Below are 21,344 nucleotides of genomic sequence, written 5' to 3'. Positions count from 1 at the left end.
CATTCGATATTGAAATTCTTAATGGTCGCTGTCCAGGACCCTTTGAAGATAGCAATGCGACTAGAACTTGGTGATCAGTTCGTAGAGTGAACTGTTGACCCCACAAGTAAACATGCCAATGTTCACACGCAAACAGACATGCCAATGCTTCCCGTTCGCCTACAGAGTACCGTCATTCTGCGGAAGATAACATACAAGAAGCAAAAGCTACTGTAAAGAGCTCATTTCCGCATTTTTGCTGTAGGACGGCTCCTATGCCAACGTCAGAAGCATCAACCGTCACAACACTAGGCAGATGCGGTTGAAACATGCGTACCACTGGGCGTGATGCAATAACCTCCTTAATAGTCTGGAAGCTATACTCGGTATCCTGATCCCAGACAAACGGTTGTCCTTGCTTTAGCAGTTTCCTAAGTGGCTCTACCAATTCATCGTGCTGCGGGATCAGTTTAGCGTAGTATCGCGTGACACCAAGAAATGAATGCAGCGACTTCTTGTCAGTTGGCTGCGGTGCCTCAACAACTGACTGAACTTTGTTTTCCAGGGGCAAAATACCGTTTGCAGCGCAGACTTGCTCACGGAGAACCCGAGGTTGAGGACGCAGTTTCACCGAGACTGGCTGCATTGAAGCTTGAAGATTAACATCGTGGATGAAGTCCTTTGCAAGTCCCGATTGTCCTGAGTACGGCTGGGCGAACTCCGAGGGAGCGTTATGCGAAAGAGACGGAAACTGAACGCTTGGGTCAGCTGGAACTCCTGACACTTGTTGGCATGTAGCGAAATCAAGCTGCGTACGAGCAGGGCACTGTCGATGCTTTCGGTTCCTCGACCGGCAAACTGAAGCGAAATGTCCCACTTTTCCGCACGCACGGCAGGAAACGTGCTTGGCTGGACAGCCTGGATCAGATGCGATGTGGTGAGGTGAACCACATCGGTAGCAATGGCCCGCAATGTCTCGACTGGTTTCGCGGAGTTCGCGCCGCGCGCCATGTTGGCCGGCCTCCCCAGGTCACGACTTTCCGCCATGCCGCCGAGCGCCATCTTGAAGCCGCCAGTTCGAGGGAGAAGGGTGGCTGGAACCGCCATCTTGCGCACCCGGGCGAGGAAGGGGACGGCTGTCGACGCCATCTTGGCGTTGCGTCGAGACGCACTGAACAGACGAGCTGTTAAAGACTTGAAGTTCTTTGTGAACTTGCTGTACGGTTCGTCCGATTTCCTGGGCCTTCTTGAGTGTGAGGGACGCTCCTTCGTAGAGTAACCTTTTTCTAATTCTTGTTGATGCGATGCCTTGGAGGATTTGGTCGCGAAGAGACTCGTCATGCCAAGCGCCGAACGTACAAGCAGGCGCTAGCCTTTGTAGCGCGGTGACGAAGTCCTGAAAGGTTTCTTCAGGTAGTTGCTTCCTTTCCCGGAAGATAATACTGCCGCTAGTTGTCACGCGCCAGCGCTGAAAAAAGAAGTGACTTGAACGCGCGCTCGGCAAGAGGTGGGCGCTAAAGAAGAAGAAGCAAAGGCTGAGGACGCCAGCTTGAGTTTTGTGTACGCCATCTTGTACAACTGTCTGTCTCACTGACGCCAGGTACATCTTCAATTGTCTTTTCGTGACAAAACTGGTGGAGGTGCTGGGTACGGTTCATCCGATGCCACAAGCTCCTCCTGGTAGCCGGAGTACCAGCCCTATACTAGTGGACATCCCTGTTCACCGGGCCAGCAGGAGAATCTGAGGATTACCTCCGGAGCTTGATCACCTCTCCGCAACAACATCGACGCCCCCACGGACCAGTATGGAAGGAACATTGACGTCTCCATCGACCATTATGCAAGGTACGGCCACAACGGCAACTCAGTACCTGCTCCAGAATCTCAGAGTGCCGAAAGTGTTTCACGGGGATGTCTTCGAGGATGTTGAAGACTGGTTAGCCCAGTTTGAGCGCGTTGCTGAGATAAACGAATGGAGCGACGCGGCGAAGCTGAGAAACGTGTACTTCAGCTTGGAGGACGGTGCTTGCACTTGGTACGAGAACCGAGAAGGGCTCCTGAAATCGTGGCTCGAGTTCCGCCGTGCCTTGCTGGAGACATACACCAATGCTGATCGCCGCGAATGAGCCGAACGGGCGCTCCAATGCCGCATTCATCTGCCGAATGAGGGCGTGACGTCGTACGTAGAGGATATGACGCGCCTCTTCCGTCGGGTGGACCCTACCATGTCAGAAGAAAAGAAGCTGCGCCATCTAATGCGGGGAGTTAAAGAAGAGCTATTTGCTGGCCTGGTTCGAAGCCCGCTGAAGACCGTGGGTGAATTCTTAACCGAAGCCACCACGATGGAAAAGATGCTGCACCATCGCTCAGCCTTCTATGAAAGGCAAATGAACGCTACTTCACCTTCGGACCAGCGCTCAGCTACGTATGACAGACACGCGAATGCTGCTTCACTGACGGACGCGGTTGCCTTTGGAAACCTGGACGTTCTCCGAGACCTTATCCGCTCTGTGGTTCGTGAGGAGCTTCAACGGCTCAGCTGCCCGCCTCAGCCCACGCTGGGTTCCATTTCTGCCCTCGTGAGAAGTGAAGTGCAGCAAGCGATCCAAGGTCCCGTCCCAAGCAGCAATGCGCCGCCTGTGACAGCACAGTTGCAGCTGCCGTCGTATGCGGAAGTTTTGGGCGAGTCCCTGTCCGCGCTCCGACCCATTTCATCCCTGCCACGTCTTACGCCGCGTCATACGTCCCACCGCTCCCATCAGTGCAACCGATCCATCGTATGGAGGATCGGCGCCCGCTCGAAAGGAAATCTGACGTCTGGCGTACCCCGGACAGAAGGCCTCTGTGCTATCACTGTGGAGAAGCCGGTCACGTATACCGCGAATGCCCATACCGCCGCCTTGGACTGCAAAGTTTCGCCGCGGATTCACCAAGGCCCAGATATGGCGAAAGGCTTAGGGCGATTGAAGAGTACTTGAACCAGCAGGGTATGCCACTGTTCCCGCGGCGGCAGTCGTGCTCGCTGTCCCCCAGGTGATCTTCCCCAGCTCCTAGAAGCCCTCCAATGGCAGCGCAGGGACGATCGCCAAGCCCTCGCCGGGAAAACTAAGAACAGCGACCTTCGGGGGCGAGGCCGCTGATAATCGCCCTTCCGAAGACCTCCCATCGACGCAAGCACGGTCTATTCAGCACGATTCAGCGACGACAGCAGCTGAACTCAGCGACAGTCTCTCGCTAGACATACCTGTTGTGCTCGACGGCCGCCACGTTAGTGCGTTATTGGATACGGGTGCCGACTACTCGATCTTGTGCGGTAAACTAGCGACGGAACTTAGAAAAGTTATCACGCCTTGGTCTGGAACGCAAATTCGTACTGCTGGCGGGCATATCGTAACACCGTTGGGCATGTGCACGGTCAGAGTACAAATTCGTGGGTCCACGTTTCCAGCCAGCTGCCTTATACTCCGCGATTGCTCTCGAGACCTCATCTTGGGCGTCGACTTTCTGCGAGAGTATGGTGCCGTTATAGACCTCCGGGCACGCACAGTGACTTTTTCGACAGAGAGAGCAGCGAACAGCCACGACAATTGCCGACGTCACGCGCTTCGGGTTTACGCCGACAGTGTAACTTTACCACCACACGCAAGTGTCCTGGTAGCCGTCGTATGCGACGATCTGCGTGACGGCGAAGCTGTTGCAGAGGGCAATTCCTCCCTTATGCTGACTCATGGTGTATGTGCAGCCCGCAGTCTCATTATGCTTCGAGGTGGACATTCTGCGCTCCTCGTGACGGACTTCAGCCAGGAACATCAGCACCTGTTTCGTCGTACTGCTATCGCTTTTGCTGAGCCCTTAGCAGACGTTGCTGAATGCTTTGCGCCTATGACAAAGGACAACCCAGCTCACACACTCACCAACATCGACATCAATTCAGACCTTTCTGAGGAAAAGCAAAAAGCGCTGCGTGAGTTACTACTTCGGTTCAAGGAGTGCTTCGCATCTACTTATAAGGTACGCCAGACGGCCATCACGAGACACCGAATAATCACGTATGACGATTCTCGTCCCATACGACAACTGCCTTATCGCGTATCGGCGAAAGAGCGCAACGTTATTAATGCACAAGTGAAAGAAATGCTTGACGATGACGTCATACAACCATCCCAAAGCCCTTGGTCGTCGCTGGTGGTCCTTGTCAAAAAGAAAGACGGAACGCTTAGGTTCTGTGTTGACTATAGAAAGTTGAATAACGTCACAAAAAAAGACGTTTATCCGCTTCCGCAGATCGATGATTCCTTAGATCGGCTGCGGCGAACCAAGTATTTTTCATCAATAGATTTGAAGAGTGGATATTGGCAAATCGAAGTTGACGAACGAGATCGCGAAAAAACTGCCTTTGTTACCCCGGATGGACTGTACGAATTTAAAGTACTTCCATTCGGCCTGTGTTCTGCACCGGCCACATTCCAGAGAATGATGGACACTGTTCTTACGGGTCTGAAGTGGCACAGTTGTTTAGTATACTTAGATGATGTCGTCGTGTTTGCGGCGACCTTCGAAGAACATCTAAAGCGTTTAGAGGCGGTACTTGAGGCGCTCCGCTAATCTCACACTAAAGCCAGAAAAGTGTCACTTCGGTTACGAAGAGTTGAAGTTTCTCGGTCATGTCGTGAACGCCGACGGTGTCCAGCCTGACCCAGACTAAATATCTGCTGTTGCTGCTTTTCCGACTCCTCGCGACAAGAAAGCAGTACGCCGCTTTCTCGGTCTGTGTGCGTACTATCGTCGCTTCATCGCAAATTTCTCCCGGATCGCCGAACCACTCATACGCCTCACGCGAGAAGACACACCCTTCGTTTGGACAGATGAGCAGGACGCAGCTTTCACCGAGTTACGGCAGCGCCTGCAGGAATCACCCGTTCTCGCTCACTTTGACGAGGACGCTGACACCGAGGTGCATACCGACGCAAGCAACATCGGTCTTGGCGCTGTTCTCGTTCAACACCAGGAAGGCGTCGAGCGAGTGATCGCTTACGCCAGTCGCACCCTTTCACGTGCCGAAATTAACTACTCCACTTCCGAGAAAGAGTGTCTAGCGGTTGTGTGGGCCATCATGAAATTTCGGCCTTATCTCTATGGTCGCCCTTTCAACGTGGTGACAGACCACCATTCCTTGTGTTGGCTAGCCAACCTACGAGACCCCTCCGGGCGACTTGCTCGATGAAGTCTGCGTCTGCTGGAGTTCGATGTTACCATCGTATACAAATCGGGCCGCAAACACGAAGATGCTGACGCGTTGTCACGCGCTCCCGTCAAAACTTGCGATAAGGACATGGACGATGACGGCGCATTCATTGGGGCCCTCACCGCATCTGACCTGATCACACGACAGCGCGAGGACGCCGAAATACGTCCTATCATCGATCACCTAGAAGGCAAGAATGTTACAATTCCACGACACCTTTCTCGCAGTCTCTCGACCTTCTGCCTCCGAAAGGGTGTCCTCTACAAGAGAAACTCGAGTGCCAGCGACAAAGAGTATCTATTGGTCGTACCTGCCACCCTCCGTGCTGACATTCTCCTAGCCTGCCATGATGAGCCCACGTCTGGACACATGGGATTTTCACGCACTCTTGCAAGAGTACGCCAGACGTACTACTGGCCCTGACTTTCTCCCACGGTGAAGCGTTACGTCCAAAGCTGCCGTGAGTGTCAACGCCGGAAATCGCCGTCTTTGAAGCCCGGGGGGTTACTGCAACCCATCGCACCACCTAGCGCGCCGTTTGATCAAATCGGTATGGATCTTCTGGGACCCTTTCCCTTGTCAGCCAGCGGAAACAAGTGGATTGTAGTCGCCACAGACTATCTAACCCGCTACGCCGAGACGAAAGCTGTCCAACGTGCCACCGCCTACGAAGTTGCCCAGTTCTTTATCGATCAGATCGTCCTAAGACATGGTGCCCCATCACATGTAATCACAGACAGAGGAACTGCCTTTACGGCCGCACTGATAGAGGACATATTTGAGCTGAGCTGCACGCAGCATCGCAAGGCCACTGCCTATCATCCGCAGACCAACGGACTGACGGAACGGCTAAACAAAACCATTGCTGACATGCTGTCTATGTATGTAGACGTCCACCATAAAACATGGGATCAAGTCCTTCCGTACGTTACATTCGCGTACAACACCGCTTCACACCGTTCAGTCTTGTCTACGGGCGCGCGGTCCAGACCACGCTAGACGCAATGCTCCCGCACGACACCGACGCATCACTTACTTCCGACGCCGAGCAACTTACTCAACGCGCCGAGGAAGCTCGTCAACTCGCGCGCATACACATCACGACGCAGCAGAGTGCAGACGCGCGACGCTACAACCTTCGACATCGGCAAGTCGAATACCAGCCAGGTGACCAAGTCTGGGTGTGGACTCCAATTCGTCGTCAGGGGTTGTCTGAGAAGCTGCTGAGTAGATACTTTGGACCGTACAAAGTGATACGCCGCGTTAGTGAAGTGAACTATGAGGTCATTCCCGACAGTGCCGCGTCGCCTCGGCGTCGACAGCACCACTCAGAGATAGTGCATGTTGTTCGCCTCAAACCGTATTTCGCGCGTTAAGGCGGCGCCAACTGATCTCATACGACTACCACACTCCCACTTTCTTTTAGTAAGCATCGTAGTTTAGTAAGCATCGGGTCGATGCTTTTCTTTTGGCGGGGGGATAATGCCGCTAGTTGTCACGCGCCAGCGCTGAAAAAAGAAGTGACTTGAACGCGCGCTCGGCAAGAGGTGGGCGCTAAAGAAGAAGAAGCAGAGGCTGAGGACGCCAGCTTGAGTTTTGTGTACGCCATCTTGTACAACTGTCTGTCTCGCCGACGCCGGGTACATCTTCAATTGTCTTTTCGTGACAATACGGTGCACCAGGGGATTGGTGCTTTCTTCGTAGTGCTGGTTGAAGATGTGGAGAACGTCTTCGAACGTAGTGGCTGTCTGGTCCGTTTGCGACGCGAGGTCATAGGAGAGACGCTGCCCCTCAAAGTCTAAATTACTCAGTAAAATGGCTTTCTTCCTCTCGTCTTGTAATGCTTCGCATCTGGTCGCCTGAAGAAACGTGCAAAAAGAACATTTCCATGTAAGCCACGGTACCGAAGGAGTACCGGGTAATGCAAGAAAAGGCGGCATGGGTGGTGCGAACGTCATGCTGGGCACGGAGAACAAAGGTGGCGGAGTTGCGGTGGACGACGACGAAGTGGACGTAGCGTCTTGCATGCCGGAAGCAGGGGAGCAGCAGAAGTAGAAAGGCAAGGAGACGTAAAAAGTAAAGTGAGCGGTTTACCTCGTCGCCAGTTTGTTGTAGCTTCGACGGGGTGGCCGGACGAAAGGTTTACGGCATGAGGCCTAAACGGCCGGGGCGCGCAGCGCCGCAAGAAAGAGCCGGACAGCTTCATTCGGGGACCAGACAAAGAATGCTCTTTTATTTCTCCGAGGGGAAGCAGGAGGCAACTTACAGCGTTTGGCGCTGAGTGGCGCCCTGATGTAAAGACTCAAAACCGGAACCAGAAGTTAACACAGGATACCACACTCAGGCACAACTATCAGACGTTGCCCTTACTCTTGGCATGTGATGCGTCGTCCTGCAGCGTGGGTACAGTTCTCTCGCAAAGAGACAACCAAGGCAGAGAAGCAGCGATCGCCTTCACTTCCCGCATGCCATCACCTTCAGAGTGCAAGTATTCTCATCTCGATCTGGAAGTACTGGCCATCGTCTATGGTGCCACCCATTTTCATCAGTGTATCGCGGGCAGACACGTGACCATTCGAACTGATCACAGGCCGCTTTTGGGCATCATGGGGCCGCAGAAGCAGATTCCGCAGACGCTGTTGCCCCCTATGGCCCCATGGTACATTAACATGTCAGCTTGTGACTACGACCTTGTGTACCGCCCCGAAAGCAAGCACCAAAATGCCGACACGCTGAGCTGCCTACCCCTTAGCGAAACCATTGAGGACCTGCCTCAAGTTGGCTGCGTTTTGATGCTCAAAGTGCCACCAAGGCCTCTGCTAACAGCCGGCGCAGTTGCAACGGCCACTCAAGATGACCTGACATTGTGCAGGCTGTACAAAGCTCTACAGGAAGTCAGCATTCAAAAACTAAAAAAAAAGACAACTTCAGCACTTTTCGCCAGAAATCTACGGAGTTGAGCTGCCGTCGTGGCTGCATCATGCTAGGATCACGAGTTGTCATTCCAGGCCCACTTCGCCCACAAGCCACGGCTCTCATCCATGCTCGACACAGAGGTGTGGTCGCAATGAAGTGCGCCCGCAGCTACATGTGGTAGCCAGGAATAGATGCGGATATTGAGACACTTGTGGCAGAGTGCACAGCTTGCCAGACCAATCAACGTGCTCTGCCAGTTCCCGATTCAAACAGACCGAACACACCTTGGCACACCCTGCACCTCGATTTCACAGGCCCAATTGACAGGTCCACATTTCTGGTGGTTGTGGACGCCTACAGTAAATGGGTTTTCCCCCACATGAACAGTACAACAGCTGTCGTCGAAGCCCTGTGTTCATTGTATCAGACAACGGAACCACATTCGTGTCTGCAGAAATCGAGAAATTCTACCGTGACAACAGCATCACAATGGTAACATCTGCTCCGTACCACCCAGCAACAAACGGACAGGCTGAACGCTACGTTGGAGAGCTAAAACACACTCTCGCAGGACACCCTACAGGGCCAGTACAGTGGCGCATTGCACGCTTTTTGTCCAAGCAGCACGCAACCGTGCAGAATACGACAGGCCAGACCCCCGCACAGCTGATGTTCTCCCAAGCGCTTTGAACACACATATCAACTGTCCTGCCGGAACCGCCTTCAAAAGCCGCAAGAGGAATCCAAGATGCTCCGCGCTGCAGGAAACTCGAGAAAGGACAGCAAGTGCTTGCCCGCCAGTTTCAACGAGAGCCCGCGTGGGTCCCCGCCATCGTGATGAAACGCATGGGCCTGAGGTCATGGCTGGTCAACTTAAACGGCACGGTTAGCCGCCGACACCTCAATTAGCTACGTCGCTTACTTATTTTATTTCAGAATACTGCAGGCCATTGCTTGGCCCAAGCAGGAAGAGCACAGGAAGCTCAAGAGCACATTCCCCGCCGTCTGACGCCGCCAAAGACAGCTGCCCTCAGGCTTCTTTCAACATGACGTGGCTATTATCAAAGGAACATGGCACTTCTGAACCGACACTTCCGACATAGCCAGTGGATCTGACGGAGAAAACCAGCCATAGGTGTAACCAGACAACACGGCACCCGCCCCGCGAAAGTCGACACGACGACAACACCCTCCAGACCGGCACTCCCGGAGAGACACAAAAAGCAGGAGCAGACAGAGAGCAACCGGAGATTACTTCGGACCACGCTGCGCCCAAGTCCCTCTGAAATAACTTCGTTCCATGTTCTGAACGCCTTTTCTTACGGCTACCACGGACATAACATTAAGTTAGGCTAAAGTGATAGATTAGCCTCTTAGAACCCCTAAGGCGTCAATATTATCACAAACAGAGCTTTAGTAATCGAGAAATTGAGGTAAAGTGAGGGCACGATTAGAGACTCCCGGGACATTCAAGTACTAGCCCGATGACGAAGGCATTCCTCATTATAATTCTCTCGCTATTACTCAGCCACTCGTAATAAAAAGATCATTGTATTGCATTATAAGACAAAAGTAAATGCTCCTTGACAAGCTCTATTTGATTCTTAGAAAAAAAGAAATTATTGCCATTGCCCTTGACAATGACTCAGGCAGTCAAAAGGTATTGTTTTCTTTACCATGCGCCACCCACGCTTTTGCATTTCAGTAGTTTTGTTATCACGTAGTGCTGCACTGGGTTTGCCGACTCATGAAACTCAAACTGCAGGTAGCACAGAATGCCACATCCATGTGACGTCGCGGGATTGCCGAATGGCCCACACCCCTTAACCAAGAGAAGGAATGGTGAATCCAACTCTCTGTATTAGCTCGGTTTCCTCACGACTGTGCATTTGCGTTTTGCGCAGAAAACCGTAGTGCTGTCTGTCAAATGCAGTTTTACTCACTGACGAAAGTAAAGGGCAGTGGTGGCGTTTGCAGCGCCACTGGCCATTCCCCAGTTGGGTACTGGGGGAGTTGAATTGCGGTAAAGATATGTGGACCCTTCAGATGCAATTTTCTCTTAAACTAAGTCTTTTCTTGGCATGAAACCAGCTCTGCGAGGCTTGTGGAATGGTATTTTAACAGTCCACGCCCACTTAGTATCTGCCTTTAGTAGCCCTTTAAAGATGGATTTCAAGCATTGCTATTTTATCACAGTTACAATATGCAAAAGTAGGCATTCAACTCGCATGGCCTAGCACGACATGCTTTGTGGCAACTTCACTGCAGTCGGGTTCATTGTGCGAGCCGAATTTCTATGCCTTCATAAGACAAAATAGTTTTTTAAATATCTTGGCATGCATGACAGTGGCCAGTATGGTCACATTATCTGCAGCAACTGGGAATTGATATAAATTGATGCCAGCACACAGGACAACTTTCTTTTTGAATGCTGGTCCCCCAAGTGAATGAAATAAAGGAAAGCACAAACTTCACATGGGACGGGCTCCAACTCGCAAGTGAATGAAATAAAGGAAAGCACAAACTTCACATGGGACGGACTCCAACTCGCAAGTGAATTTTATTAAGAACAGCGTACCTACGTAGTATGTAGAACCAAGGCAGGTGCACAGACCACACTGCAAGTAAAAGCCACAGTCTCACCATCTCAGCCAGCGTGCAGCGGTTGTAACACTTTCTAAAAATATCTTTGCTGCGCAGCAAGACAGAAGTGTCGCTTATACAGGTCTTTAATTCTTTATCTAGTACACTTTCATTATCATTTTTGCAAGCATATTCATGCTCTTGCTCAAAATTCAAATGCTGGCTCAGAGGCACAGGCCTGACAATGCGCCGATAAACACAATCCGATCCGATCGGTTATTGATACACTGACCTGTTTGTCCGATGTAGACATTTCCACATGTGAACGGAATTTCATACACGACGCCAACAGCGCATGTGACATACGGCCTGGCATGTTTCTTCGCACAAGTGGGTTTCTTTGGTAGCCCAGGAATATGTAGGCATAACCCAGCCAGTTTACATGGTGCAGAACGAACAGCAGGTACCTTTATGCCATGTTTTTCAGTTTGTTGTGCACCTGGAGCACCACTTCAGGCTTTTTTGTTTCGAGAGGAAGTTCAGGTTTCTTCTTTCCCTTCAAGTTCCCCAGGTGTGCTGTATGAAGCCCTAAACCATGCTCCTTCACCACGACATTGGCACGGAACCACTAGGCAAACTAAACAGAGTGCATAATCTGCCACACTCTTGTGAACGAAGCCCCGAGACAGGGATCCCCCTCGCGACTTAAGGACTCTGTAGTGGCAGATGCATCACCAGAATACAGGAATTGACATTATGCGCAGCCTATGTACAGACCTTGTTCACGGCGATTCCGTGGGCAGTGCCATGTTTGATCACGTGGTGATGTGTTCACTGCTTGCCTCAGCTGCCTCCATTGCCTCTGTGTTTATAATGTACGCGCGTTACGCCGGTCTAGCCCAGCAAACCTTTGTTTCGGCAGATATCGTAGACTGTGACTAGATGGACGACACAAAGCTTTGACTACAATCTTATGAGGACGTGTAAGTGATCTCTCAGCTCGTTACGCCTTGTCTAAGTGGCGCGAGCAAAGTGTACAATGCTTGTACTAAAAGTGGCACTAGAAATGTATTCCATGTTACGGAACCTTTTCTGCTTCTGAATTTAATCAGGATCAGTGTGTTTTGCTCTTTAGTCATTATTTGGCAAGTTCTTTGAAGCAGCAGCTTGTCAGGTTTCTTATTCAGTAAAGTTTCTCGGTGCGGTCACTATCTGATTGTTTATTTTCTGCATAAACACTTGCAGTTGTGCCTAGTTGCAATAGATTTGTTCTAGCTGCACAACGGGCTTGGAAGGTAAATGTTCTGAACTTTGTAATAACTTGCAGCACACATATTATTGCTAGTTACTCGCTTACTCTGTTGACCGTCATGAAACGTACAGCTTCAAACATTCGTGTGATGTCAATGTAGTCGCCGTTGCCCATACATTAGCACATTGATTCAAGTCTGTGCCTGTTCTCTTATTATTGATACATTGGCAATAGCATGGGCATAAGCTTGCGCGCGAGTTGAGGTGGATGTGTGTAGATAATGATGTGATAAACTTACTATGCCAGGAAGTGGCGTTCCCCGCAGGGGCGTCTGCGTCAGCAGGCGTTTGGTGTGTTGCGACACCACGTACCCGAGCACACGAGGGTTGGACCCTCCCGCGTTTAACCGTGCGTGGCTTAGCCGTGTCCGGGGAAAGGGGGATCCTGGGGGTTGAGCCGATGCCGGGTGTTCGGACCTTTAAGGCCCCCCAGCGGAGGCAACACACCTCTTTGGCCTCTGCTTCACGTAGACGGCACCCCTGGACTGACCCAACTGGGGGAAATCGGTAGTTGCCTTTTCCTGTCTCTCGCTCTCCCTCCAACCTTCGTCTTTCTCTCACTTTCCATCTTTCCTGTCTTCTCCTCGCTTCTCTTTACTTCCAATTTTTCCAGGCAGCAAGGGTTAACCTTGTGTGAATAACCAACCTAGGTTATTTCAGATTTGGTTATAGTGGTAATGTACAGCTGACGTTTGCAGGACGTGTTTCACAGGCCCTGCTGCGTCCCCTTGTAGGACTCCACAGTGGGTGGCTGGCGTTACTGCCGAAATTACAACCTCTTATGGCTTCTTCTTTCCCCCCACTACCTGATCGCTCCCTGAAGAGGGGGCGCACCGATGATGTCTTAGAATTTTTCGCCCGTCAACAAGAAATTTTTCCTCGATTCCATGTAGTCCACTCTGAAACACCAAACAAACCCGTTCGAACAATCTCACCATTCCTCGTGTCCAAGTCTCTGACCCAAGTTTTTGGTACCGGTTACAAAGCATCCAGAATGGCCAGCGGTGATCTCCTCTTGGAGCTCCGCAACCTGAAGCAATATGAAAAGCTACCCACTCTAGTATCATTTGGCGACGCCAAAGTAACAGTAACACCGCATCGTACTATGAATACCAGCCGTGGCGTAGTCTCCGATGATGATCTCTTGGAGCTGACTGAGGCTGAGCTCTTGGAGGGCTTCAGCGAGCAGAACGTCATCAACGTTAAGCGAATAAAGATGAGGCGTGATAATAAGGAAATTCAGACCAAACACCTGATACTTACTTTTGGCACAAGTGTTCTGCCCGAGTCCATCGAGGCCGGCTATATCAAGCTCCGTGTTTGCCCATATGTTCCAAATCCCCTGCGTTGCTTCAAATGCCAGCGTTTCAGTCACAGTTCACAGAGCTGTCGAGGCCGCCAAACCTGCGCGAAATGCAGTGCTCATGAGCACACCTCTGAAACTTGTAAAACTCTCTCCATTGTGTAAACTGTGAAGGGGAGCACGCTGCATACTTGCGGTCGTGCCCATCGTGGAAGAAAAGGAAATAGTTACAATTAAAGTAAAAGAAAACATAAGTTTCAAAGGCATGCAGGCGGGTATCCTTCCTGCCAAAGCACACCTTTGCCGATGTGGCACGTCAGGGGGCAGCGCCACAACGGTCTCCGGCGGCTGTCCGACCCACACCCAGTGAGGCGGCAGTGACGCCAACCGCCCCCTCGGCGGCTGCAGCTAACGCTGCTATGCCAACACAGCAGACGGGGCCCTCGACCCCGAAGGTGGGCGCAGCCGAGGCCGCCCCAACCCCGCCGGCCCCTTCCAGCGCTGGCAACAGCCGGCGCAGCCAGCTCCCTCAGGGAGCCCCATCGACCTCCGGGCTGGTGGGCGCAGGGGTCTTGCCCTCCAAGGCGGGACTCTCTCGGGAAACATCTCGCTCTCAAGAGCACGTGTCCGGCGCCTCACAAGAGGCAATGGACACTACACCTATTCTCAAGGCGCACCAAGCGCCTAAGGAGCGGCGAGGCTCCCTCGAACGCTTTAGAAAGGGTAGAACCCCCGTTACAGAGCCTCGAAAGAGCTCTGTAATCTAAGGCATCACCTCCGTTTCCGTAAACACAGCACCAATTTTTCTTTAAATATGGATACACAAATCATTCAATGGAATGTCAGAGGTCTTCTTAGGAATCTCGATGATGTGCAAGAACTTATCCATAAACACAATTCAAAAGTGCTGTGTTTACAGGAAACACACTTAAAATCAAAATACACAAACTTTCTTCGACAGTATGTTACTTTTCGCAAAGATCGCGATGATGCTGTCGCATCATTGGGCGGTGTTGTAATTGTAATTCAAAAAAGCGTAGCCTGTCAACGTTTACAACTACGAACTGCTCTTGAGGCAGTGGCGGTTCGAGTTGTTCTGCTAAACAAACTTATCACTATTTGCTCTCTTTATATACCCCCACACTACAAACTAAGCAAACAAGAATTTCAGTCCTTTATAGATGAATTGCCAGAACCATATGTTGTTCTTGGCGATTTCAATGCACATAACTTCCTGTGGGGCGATCCTCGTATAGATGCGCGAGGACGTCTTGTTGAACAGTTCCTTTTTTCTTCTGGTGCGTGCCTGTTGAATAAGAAGGAACACACATATTACTCTCTTGCAAACAGAACCTATTCTTCAATAGATCTTAGCATAGTCTCCCCGTCTGTACTGCCTGAACTTGAATGGGAAGTTACCGACAACCCTTACGGCAGTGACCACTTCCCTATACTGCTGAGGTCACCTAAAGAAAACGAATATCCTCCACAAGCTCCGAGGTGGAAGATTGAGACAGCTGATTGGGTGAAATGTCGAACTCTCACTAGAATCTCATGGGCTGACATGTCTTCTTTAGAAATTGATGCTGCGGTGGAGTATCTTGCAACATTCATAATAGATGCCGCATCAAAATGCATATCCGAAGTGAGTGGTTTAGCATGCAAACGGCGCGTCCCGCGGTGGAACGACGAATGTATGACCGCCCGTAAGAAACAAAACAAAGCGGGGGGGTTGCTATGCGCCTCTCCCACTGCGGAGAATCTAACTTTAAAAAAGCAAAATCCGAAGGCAGGAGAACGCGCCGACAAGCCAGAAGAGAGAGCTGGCTGAAGTTTTTATCGAGTATTAACTCGTTTAGAGACGAGGCCAAAGCCTGGAACAGGGTCAATAGGATTAGAGGGCGCCAAACATATTCACTCCCTCTGGTAAACACACAAGGCAATACCCTGCAAGATCAGGCAGACTCACTTGGGGAGCACTTTGAGAGCGTGTCGAGCTCAACCCATTATTCTCAGTCCTTTCTCAAATATAAACAAATAGAAGAATGTAAGCCAATAATTAGAAAATCCAGACAGAATGAACCCTATAACCGGCCTTTCAGTATTGCCGAGTTGAGAGCTGCATTGAACACATGCAAAAGCGCTGCACCGGGACCTGACAGAGTCATGCATATGATCAGAAACTTGCATACTGATACACAAGTTACACTACTCACACTTTACAACACTATCTTAGCTGCGGGATACCTCCCATCTGCATAGAAAGAGGCGATTGTGGTTCCTGTCCTGAAGCAGGGAAAAGACCCCTCCGTGGCAGCAAGTTATCGTCCGATAGCTCTTACGAATTGTCTGTGTAAGCTCTTTGAAAAAATGATTAATCATAGACTCATACACTTCCTTGAAATCAACAATACACTTGATCCCTATCAATGTGGCTTCAGACAAGGGCGGTCAATAACAGATCATCTTGTGCGCATTGAAGGATATATTCGCGATGCCTTTGTACACAAACAGTATTTCCTCTCCACATTCCTCGATATGGAGAAGGCATATGATACAACATGGCGCTACGGGATCTTGCGAGATTTGTCAGGAATGGGCATCTGTGGAAATAGGTTGAAAATAATTGAAAGCTATTTGTCCAATCGTACCTTCCGTGTAAAAGTCTGCAATGCACTGTCACGTCCCTTTACCCAGGAAACTGATGTACCCCAGGGAGACGTGCTCAGCTGCACCCTCTTCATCGTTAAGATGAACACACTACGTGCTTCACTACCACCTGCCATTTTTTATTCCGTATACGTAGACGATACAGTCGACTCCCGATAATTCGAAGCCGCTTAATTGGAATTTTCAGTTAATTAGAAGTGAAGTGCTGGTCCCGTCAGTTTTGCATGTAATCCTATAGAAGAAATTGCTCGATAATTCGAAGTCCTCATACAGTAATATTGTTTAATTGGTAGTTAATTTTCAGCCAGAATCCTCGAGGTGACCGTCATTCTTTGGTAGAATGTGCAATTTTTCAAGTGTTGCAACAGTTCCGTGCTCCGCGTTGGTGTCATCGCCACCGCAGCCGCCCGCAACGCCATCCTTCTTAGAGCGGCGCGATTATTCATTGCTACAGCTGCCGTGGCCTCCACAATCAACTCCGGCGGGAGGCGAAGCGGCTCCCGCCGGAGGCCACGCGCGGCTGCCGCGCATGGCCGGAGCTGATCGCGGAGGCCACGCGGGTGCCATAGGTGCCTGCAGCGCTGCATACTGGCAGTGGCGAGATTGTGCGAGATTAGTCTTGCAGCGTGCGCAGCGTATGTCGAGGCGTGTGTTGTCGAGCGCCTTTGTGCGGGAAGCTCGTAGGCTAGATTGTTCCACGAGTGATTCGGAATTGACTATACCTAGTCGCGCAGTTTATAGCCATGGCAAACCGTGGCTCTTATCGCACGCTCGACCTGGCAACGAAAGTCGAGGTTTTGAAGGAAGTTGAGAAGGGAGGTGCCGCCAAACAAGACATAGCGCGGAAGTACGGGATCAAGCCGAACACGCTCTCTAACTACATCAAGAACAAGTGCACAATAATGGATGCATTTGAGAACGACTTGTTCAAGACTTCTCGGAAGCGAATGCGCACCGGCGCTTACCCAGAGTTGGAGAAGGTAAGCGCCGGTTTGGATTAGGGAGGCCAGGAGCAACAAACTTCCTCTCAGCGGAGACATCGTTGCGATGAAAGCCCGAACGCTTGCAGCAATGTTCGGGATCGATGACTTCGTTTTGTCAGATGGTTAACTGACGCGCTTTAAAGATCACCATGACCTGGTTTTCAAGAGCGTGTGTGGTGAAAAGGCGTCCGTTAACCAGGAAACATGCGCCACGTGGAAGGACGGAAAGCTGCGTGAATATCTTGCCGAATACAGACCGGAAGACATCTTCAATGCAGATGAGACTGCATTCTTCTATCGGCTTCTACCAGAGAAGACCCTGACATTCAAGGACGACTGTGCTGGGGACAAACGCAGCAAGGAGAGAGTGTCGGTGCTGATCGCGGCAAACATGACTGGCACGGAACGATGTCGGTTACTTGTGATGGGGAAAGCCGCGAAGCCGAGATGTTTTAAAGGCGTGAAGACGCTGCCTGTGGACTATGAGGCGAACAAAAAAGCGTGGATGACAGCCGAAATCTTCAAGAGCTGGATAAGCAAATTGGACCGCAAGTTTGCTGCTTCGAACCGCAAGGTGTTGTTCCTTGTCGATCACTGCAGTGCTCACGTGAATGTGCCAGCCTTGAGTGCAATACGCCTCGCATTTTTGCCTGCAAACACAACGGCTGTTTTGCAGCCAATGGACCAAGGCATCATCAAGAATGTTAGTCCTGTACAGGCGGCACCTCCTCGAGCGCATGATTTTGTGTATGGATAGCTCCACAAAGTACGAGGTGAGCCTGCTTAGTGCCATCCACATGTTGGCGCGAGCATGGGATCGTGTGAAGCAAGAAACAATCGCAAACTGCTTCAGGGCTTGCGGTTTTGTGGCAGCTTCTTCGGAGGATGCCTCTGAAATTTCAGTGGAGGAAGCGTCAACAAGCGAGCTTGACGGCACTGATTTTGGTGATGCTCTCGGGGACGTCAATTTTGAAGATTACGTCGCTGTAGACAAGGCGGTCGAAACGTGCGGTGTGCTGGCGGATAGCGAAATTGTAGGGATTATTCGGCCCCAGGAAGAGACGATGACGTTGAAGGCGAGCCGCAACCTAAGGCTGTAGATGTAGCTGCGGGCCTTGCTCTTGCGGAGCGCTTCTTTGCCGCTGAAGGTAACACGGAAGAAGCGTTCAGCCACATCTACAGCCTGCAGAACTTGCTTTCAGCAGCGCGATTCGGCAAGAAGAAGCAAAGCAAGATGACCGACTATTTTTCTTAGAGAAAATACTCCATTTCGCCACAAATAAAGGGCTGTTTTTTGTGTTTTGTGCTTAATTAGAAGTTCGTTTAATTCGACGTTTTTTTGCGGTCCCCGTGAACTTCGTATTAACGGGAGTCGACTGTATACAAATAGGCTTCAAATCCTGCAACCTCACAGTATGCGAAAGACAGCTACAGCAGGGCTTAAACAAAGTGTCCAAATGGGCAGACCAAAACGGATTTAAGGTCAACCCCCACAAAAGTTCTTGTGTTCTCTTCAAGAAAGAGAGGCCTGGTCCCAGATCCTTGTGTAGAACTGTGCGGACAACAAATTCCTGTCAACAAAGAACACAAATTCCTTGGTGTTATTCTTGACTCCAGGCTCAGTTTCATTCCTCACCTAAAACATCTTATAGAAAAATGTCTTAGAACAATGAACTTACTTAAAATCCTAGCCCACACAACGTGGGGTAGCGACAGACAGTGTTTATTGAATATTTAGAAGAGCCTAGTTCGATCACGGTTAGATTATGGTGCCGTAGTATATCACTCTGCCGCACCGAGCGCGCTTAAGATGTTAGACCTCGTTCACCATCTGGGTATCCGTCTGGCCACTGGCGCATTTAGAACAAGCCCTGTTGAAAGTCTATATGTAGAGTCAGATGAGTGGCCACTCCATCTTCAGAGAACAAACATCAGCTTAACGTATTTTCTCAAGGTTCGCTCTAATAAGGAACATCCGTGTTTCGCAACTGCTAACGACTTGACGTGTGAAACACTTTTTCATAACAGACCCTCTATGAGACTTCCTTTCTCACTGCGTGCAAGAGAACTTAGCACGGAAATGGATGTCCCAGTTCTCGAACAACGCCTAATGCCTCCAGGTAAGCTAGTACCGCCCTGGGAGTGGCAACTGATAGAGTGTGACACATCCTTTATAGAGGTCACTAAACATGCGCCAGAGACACGTATAAAGATGCACTTCTTGGAGCTGCAGTACAAGTACTCGTGCACAGAGTTTTACACAGACGCTTCTAAGTCGCATGCCGGGGTGTCCTACGCAGCCATTGGCCCATCCTTCTCGGAATCCGGTGTACTGCACCCTGAAACAAGCATATTTACGACTGAGGCCCATGCACTATTGTCGGCTGTGAAACATATCAGAAAATAAAATATTCAAAAAACAATTTTATTTACAGACTCCCTAAGCGTCGTAAAAGCCTTGAAGTCACACTGTAAACACAGAAACCCCGTAATTACTGAGCTCTATTCCATTCTCTGTGGAGCATATATGTCTAACCAGCATGTCATTATATGCTGGGTGCCTGGACATAGGGGCATCGAGGGTAATGTTCTAGCAGACCAGATGGCCACATCAATTTCATTGCATACAGTTAATCCTACTGCTTCGGTCCCTGTCACAGACCTGAAGCCTTTTTTAAGAAGGAAACTGCGAAACCACTGGCAACGTAAGTGGGACGCAGAAGTAAATAACAAACTGCACGTGATAAAGCCACAGTTAGGTTCTTGGCCCTCCGTAACAAAGTCACGGCGAACAGATGTCCTATTCTGTCGCCTCAGAATAGGACACACATTTGGTACACATAACTTTTTACTCACTGAAAATGATCCTCCAACCTGCGGTAGATGCGGGGAGAGGCTGACCGTCCTCCACGTCCTCCTGGAGTGTCGGGCAGCCGAATCTGAGAGAAGGAAACATTTTTCCCTAGCATACCGGCAGCACATCCCCCTTCATCCTGTTATGTTACTTGGTCCAGAACCACTCTTTGATACCAGCGCAGTCCTAGGTTTCCTGAAAGATGTTGTATTACATGTAATTAGTCCATACGTTCGTAGCACCTCCTCTCTATAGAGGATAGCGCTGCGATAGTTGTTCCACATAGCGCATGCCTCTCGTCCCTTGGGTTCAAGGGCTCTGGCGAGGCAGTAGTGCTCTTAGAAAATTTTAGCATCTCACACATTTTGTACATTGCATCATTTTCCCAATGCATTCTAGTGTTCATAGTATTCGTCATTAGTCATCGCCATAATTTTATAGCACGTAGATTTTACGCACTTTACTGCGACTATTTTTAGGCCACTTTACAGCCAAGTCACATCTTCCATAAACCATTAACATTACCACTTGTCATGGCGCTCTTTGGCCAAACCTGGCCCTTGCGCCACAAAACACCACACATCATCATCATCATCATCATCATCAGGAAGTGGCGTTACTCCCTTTGTCAATTTGTAACTTGCTCTTGCTGACCTTCTGGGGTTGAAGTGCTTTCCTTGGAGCTTAGTGATACAATGCTGGCTGATGAGTGATTTTTTTTGTGCTCGAGGCTGAAGCCATGCATTGCGAAGAGCCAGCAACACTGGCAACCCTTATGTAGCAGTGGTTCATAAACTTGGACACACAGATTCTATCCATTCCTTAATATGCCAGTCACTATCCTTTAAGCCATCTACAGCACATGTCCTCGCTCCACCGCTCCACATTTTGCAGCATGAATAGAGCTCAGTGCGTTGGCGAAAACCCAGTTGCATTTCCAACTGCTGATCAGGTTAGTGAGGGCCAGGATTCACCTCAATTTAAACAGAGAAAGAGTAAAATTGGTCAAGAAAAAAACATGTCATCATAGAGGTAGTAAGGGTAAATGCAGACAAATTCAGGGTGGTACTTGCGAACAAATATGCAGCCTCAGATTAGAGAGATGAGGCTGGCTGCAGAGGCAGCAATTGAAGTGGGAGGCAAGGCACCAAGCCAACCAGTACCTGCTATGGTTGCTTAGTGACTATGTTGTTGGGCTGCTAAGCACGAGGTCGCGGAATCGAGTCCCGGCCACGGTGGCCACATTTCGATATGGGGCAAAATGCGAAAACACCCGTGTACTTTGATTTAGGTGCACGTTAAAGAACCCCAGGTGGTCGAAATTTTCGGAGTCCCCCACTACAGCGTGCCTCATAATCAGAAAGTGGTTTTGGCACATAAAACCCCATAATTCAATTCATTCGAGCCAACCACTAGGCAAGCTCTCCCAAGTAACAAAGGACCTAATAAAGAAATGACAAAGAATGAAAGTGTGCAACTCAAGAGATAGGATAGAATTCG

General features: G+C 50.2%; 1 protein-coding gene across 5 annotated transcripts in view; it reads left to right on the top strand.

The window, feature by feature from the left end:
- Nucleotides 1–21,344, top strand: part of LOC142584701 (BTB/POZ domain-containing protein 6-like) — a 119,661-nt gene that overhangs the window by 6,730 nt on the left and 91,587 nt on the right. For 2 of the 5 annotated variants that reach the window (XM_075694903.1, XM_075694901.1), the window contains exon 2: nt 9,906–9,982. The exons of the other annotated variants lie outside the window; for them this stretch is intronic. The gene's annotated coding sequence lies outside the window, so the exon portion shown is untranslated. The remainder of the gene's footprint in view (nt 1–9,905; nt 9,983–21,344) is intronic. 5 annotated transcript variants of the gene reach the window in all.

This window comes from Dermacentor variabilis, chromosome 6 (assembly GCF_050947875.1).
Source record: "Dermacentor variabilis isolate Ectoservices chromosome 6, ASM5094787v1, whole genome shotgun sequence".
In the NCBI taxonomy this organism is placed as follows: domain Eukaryota; kingdom Metazoa; phylum Arthropoda; class Arachnida; order Ixodida; family Ixodidae; genus Dermacentor; species Dermacentor variabilis.
Note: the sequence above shows the minus strand (reverse complement) of the source record. Positions and strands in the feature narration are given on the sequence as shown.